Raw genomic sequence first — 6,000 nt, 5'->3', positions numbered from 1 at the left:
TTATAAAAGTATAAAGCTACAAAGAACTTTTCGTAACCGCCAAGGACGTGTGCTAGGCGCATGCTTCTGGCCTTGCCGCACCAATGATGCGTACACCAATAAAAATACTTATATTATATTGTGCATCATTCCCTCAATCAACAACGGAGACATCGTAAATCGGTCGACGGATATCGCTATCAGTCATCAGACATACTATAGGTACCGCGACTACTTTTTTAAAGTCCGAACGATTGTCAGCCACTAGATTCGCTGGTCTGCTTTATTCACCCAATCCCACAAGCACAAAATCTCGGCGCGGAATATAATTCTAAAGTACTCCAAAAACTGATACAAGTGTGCTTATGCAAGTCTTGCTTGCATCCCTACATGCCTGGTGCGTACAAGTCGTGTGCGAAACTCCTTTGGCACCTATTAATGTTTATCGCGCATCTCTAGCCATGCCAAAACCTTATTTGACACGTGCCTTTTCCGAGCATGCAACTCTGAATACACCGCGCATTTCTGGACAAGGCCAAGTTGCAGGTAACGCATCACCTTCACTTCATTACTAGGCCGCTTGACCGACCGATCATACTACCTAAGATAATCCTAACATGGTGAAATGTCGTCTTAGGTTTGGACAAGAACCAAAGGTACTTAGATGAGAAACCCCTTTTGAGATGGAATAAGAGGAGATGAGATATGGATTCTTCTCTGAAGGGGGGTTCTCAATTCAATATAACACATGGCGAGGTTGATAATAGTTAAAAAATCGGGGGTCTAACAACCTCACCCGATTTTTTCGCTTAGCAATCTGTATGGACTAACTCCAATATACTTTCAAGAGAATCAACTAGATAGTCAGACTCAATCTTAAGAAAAGTATATCAAAGAGTTATATCTCAATTTCTCGATTCAATCCTCACTCAAATAAATAGAAATCTGCGATCCTGATTGAATACAAGAGAAATAACTTGAACGGTACCAAAGACCAATGTTCAAGGATCAATCAATTTCAATCAACAACCAAAGGTTGGATTTACCAATTGATCTATTCAACGCATAACCTATGATATTTCAATTATATAATAAAATATAACGCGGAAAAGAAATAACACAGACACCAGAAGTTTTGTTAATGAGGAAACCGCAAATGCAGAAAAACCCCGGGACCTAGTCCAGATTGAACACACACTGTATTAAACCGATACAGACACTATCCTACTACAAACTAACTTCGGTCTGCACTGTAATTGAACCCCAATAATTCTCACACTGATCCAAGGTATAGTTGCGCTCCTTACGTCTCTGATTCCAGTAGGATACTACACACTTGATTCCCTTAGTTTATCTCACCTACAACTAAGAGTTGATACGAACCAAAGTCGAAGACTGTAATAAACAAATCTGTCTCACACAGAAAAGTCTAAAGGAATAGATAAATCTGTCTCCCACAGAAATACCTACTGGTTTTTGTTCCGTCTTTTGATAAATCAAGGTGAATAGGAACCAATTGATATACCGGGCTTATATTACCGAAGAACAGCCTACAAATATCAATCACCTCACAATAATCTTAATCAACTAGCAAAACAAGATATTGTAGAATCACAAATGATGAGACGAAGGTGTTTCTGACTACTTTTCTATCTTGCCTATCGAAGAAATTAATCTCAAGCCAATCTTACAATTGTACTCAAATACGATAGAAACAACAAGATCAGATCACACAACTACAAAGAAAATAGTTGGGTCTGGCTTCACAATCCCAATGAAGTCTCCAAGTCGTTAACCTACAGGGTCTCAAGAGAAACCTAAGGTTAAAGGAGAATCGACTCTAGCTTATACAACTAGTATCACACAGAAGGTGTGGGGATTAGGTTTCCTAATTACTAGAGTTCTCCTTTATATAGTCTTCAAATCATGGTTTGCAATCTAAGTTACCTTGGTAACAAAGCATTCAATATTCACCGTTAGATGAAAACCTGATTAGGTTCAAGCTAATATCTTTCAACCGTTAGATCGAACTTAGCTTATTATACATGAATGAAATGTAACTTCATTTAGGTATGAGTAACCGTACCTAAACGTGTACACCTAGTTGATTCAACAATAGTTAACCAATGGTCATCCATATGAGCACTTTCATATCAACCTTATTCATCTTCACCATAACTAGTTCAAATGACTCAAATGAACTAGTTAGAGAGTTGTCCAATTGCTTAGATCTCATAGAAGTATACAAGACAATTGAAGCAACAACGATTTTGATTCACTCGAATCGATTCATGAACATTATATCCACGGTTTGCAAAGATTGCATTCCTTAATTTATAAATGTCTTAGTTCACGTATAAACCGTTTTTAGAATATAACCCACTTAAGTACGCATATGGGTACGCATAATTAAGTACCCGGATTGAGCTTGTTTTTGGTTTACAAACTCCAGCAGAAATTCACGGGATGTGAACTTCCGACAGTACGCCTACAGGTACGCAGACATAGCTCCGGTCATCCTAAACCCGTAAAGTACTATACTTTGGTTCAAGGATTTTGGACTTACACAAGTATGAGTTCACATAGAATGTTTATATCCATTCAAGGTTATATATTTTAAACTCTCATTTCAATCATTGAAACATTCTTAGAGGATGTTATATAGTTGTTATTCACAAACTATTTTTCATCAAAGCGATTTTCAAGAAATTGAAATGATCAACATGGCTTTCATCACGAGTAAAGATGAACTTGGACAAAGCGAAAGCTTACCAACACATATTTCGAGAAATAGATAAGCGAGACAAACTCGGCTCGAAATAGCAAATGTGTATAATCGAAGTCTATATAGCAATACGACTTTTGTCTCAAGATAGGAGATATAGTAGATAAACTTTTGGATGATAGATAAGTTCAAGTCTCCACATAACTTTTTGTCGATGAAGTTCCACCAGTTCCTTGAGTAGTTCTTCGTCTTTGCATGATGAACGTCGTGGAGTCTAGAGCTCAACTGCACTTACTATCCTAGTCCGAGAATTAGCTATAATAGACTAGAAATCAAGACTTATAGTTTTGGAAACTAAACTTGACAAACAAGCTTGAGATAGCAACGCTTGCGAGTTCGACCGAGCAGTGCTCTAACAATCTCCCCCTTTGTCAATTTTAGTGACAAAATTGTCAACACATATGAAATACAAAATAAATAAACTTTGCAGCTTCTCATCCACATGCTTGATCTCCTTGGTTCTTCAACATTACTCGAAATCTTCATCACTTCCAAGTACTCCAATGATTCCAAAGGTATTCAATTCAGCATCATCGTTGTTGAAGATCCATAGCCATAAAAAACAAAAACTCTCAATCATAGTTACATAGTGTCATAGTATTATTACACGACATCAAAGTTCAATTGTATCACAACTTCAACAACAATACTACGGTGATATGTATCACTCCCCCTTAGCCAATACTTCATCTCACATGAAAACCACTCCCCCTTACATAATTATCCGAAAACCATATGTATTTGTAGTGTGAACTACGCATTAATTCTCCCCCTTTTGTTAATAAAATTGGCAAAGGTACGAAAACTAGTGGGATCCTAATGAAATTTCCATAGAGACACTTCATGACCAAAAGAAAGTACATATCAACCTTTTAGATGCAATCGTATAGCCGAACCTAAATGAATTCATCAAGGAGTTTATAAAGATACAAGATAACCCCTATAATATTCCACAACCTCACTCCCCACAAAGATTTGGCAATTAAGCACAAGTTCAATTAAGAACTCTCTCCCATAAAATGTCATTCCCAAAAGAACAACAAGAGCGACCTTACTTTCACAAGAAAAGAAGGATTTCTTTGGACATTAACAAATCACATAAGAAGATGAATTTGTATACAAAAATCTCAATTAAATTAACTACAAGAGAACCCATGATTAATTTAATCGGAAATGCTCACATAAGAGAACTTGCGGAGCCGCACAGTATTCACATAAAAAAGTGAAGATCAATACTGCGGAATAACCAAAGATTCATTCTATTCTTCATCACTATTTGCACAATGACATATAATAGACTTAATCTTTGTAAACAAAAGTTCATCCTTTCTTCCATCAATATTTGCATAATGACATAAAAGGCTTAACTTTTGTTTGTCAAAAGTTCATTCAACCCTTTATCAATACTTGCATATCGACATATGAAAGACTTAACTTTTGACCACGTGTGGGACAATCATAGTTCACAGACGCAAACACACATAACCCATAACAAGTTGCAATATATGAAATCATAAAGATTAATACTGCAAAATCATCTTCCAAACAAACTTTAGAATTTAAATAAATAACTCTAAAAACATTGTAAGATGAAAACGTTGGACATAGCTTTGTGTAATCACAATAATGGCTATTCCAAACCCTAGTTATCCTTCTTAAAAACACAAGAATAAAATTATCTTAAGAAGTTTCCTAGACATTGAGACCTCTGAAAAATTCTTTATCGTCCCCGAAATCCTTGTGGCCAACAACCATTGGAACATACGGTTCGTGAAGATAGGAGTCAATTCCAACAAACCTTCTAGGTTGATGATGTCGAACCAGGGCCTTCTGAATTTCAAGAGTTCTCATAAAAAAAGCCTTTATTTGTTGAATCTCCTTCCTTGTTTCCTTTAACTCTTCAAGAACATCAGAAAACTTCTGAGAATTTGAAGGAACAACTCTTGGCTTCCTCACATTCCTTCTTTTTCTTTTCAAAGTTGGAGGTATCAGAGATTTTTATTTTTCCTTCATGATTGATGGCTTAACAATCATATTAAAATCCTTTCCATCAGAAGACATGATGCTTGGAGTATCCATATGAGTACGGGTTTGTGAGAGGAATTCACAATTTAAACTTAACAAGTAGTCTTAAGATAAAAAGAGTTTCAGAGAAGGAAAAGGGAATGTAGGGTTGCACGCACAACTCACAACCCTAAAAAGGGTAGAGTTGTCGAGAATAACCCTCTTTTATTGATTGACCAGGAAGTTTTTTCCAATATCAATTAGATATGGAAGAATTCCAAACTTTCAAAACACAACAATGCTAAGAAAAGAAAGAAAAAACAAAACAAAAAATCTTTTCCTAAAAGACTGAGGTGTGCACAATCTTGTCTCTTTGATCAGGCACATGAGACAAGATGCACCAAACAACACAATCAATTTTTGCTGTTGTGAACAACAATATGTCCACCATACCCTTTTTGAGAGGAATTCATTGAACCATGTCCCTCAGAATGTTTAGACCATACTTTCTTCACTAGTGGTCTTATCTTATCCTTGGAAACTAACTTCTTTGACGAAGATAAAATCTTACATACCTCGACGGTCTTTTGAACAAGTTTGAGCTTGTTTGCTAATCGATTCGCTCTTCGTTGAAGTTTGCTGAAATGCCTCAATTTGTGTTTATACTTGAAACACATTGACAATTCATGGCCTTTAAGTGAACAATAAGAGCATGTAAACCTGGAATATGATTCAGGCATCTGAGATGTGCAAGCTGCTAGACACATAGTAGAACCTGAAAAGTTTGACAGAGAGTTTCCAACAGAAAGGTTAATTTTTTCTTCCGGGTTGGTTGAGATTTCTCCTGAAAGACTATCGAGATTGATGTATGTATTGCTACAATTATCAAAATCAATATTTTCACAAAGAAATGCAACACTTGACTTTTCGTCTTCATTAGAATATAGTTGTCAGACATTTCATCAAGAGTTGCAGTCAGACCTTTGTTCCCAGTGTATTTATTTCGATTTGGACACTCATTTTCAAAATGACCAAAACCTTTATACTTAAGCACTGAGGCATATCCTCGTCATCAGTTTCATAATTATCCCTGTTTTTAGGAGGAACACGATTATGGGGTTTATCTAATGACCTGGTTTTATCTCTGGAGAACCGTTTACTTCTCTTCAAAAGAAGATCCCTAAATTGTCTTGTGATCAACGAGACTGACTTGTCAAGATCTTCATCTGATG

The sequence above is a fragment of the Papaver somniferum genome, chromosome 3 (assembly GCF_003573695.1).
Source record: "Papaver somniferum cultivar HN1 chromosome 3, ASM357369v1, whole genome shotgun sequence".
NCBI lineage: Eukaryota > Viridiplantae > Streptophyta > Magnoliopsida > Ranunculales > Papaveraceae > Papaver > Papaver somniferum.
Note: the sequence above shows the minus strand (reverse complement) of the source record.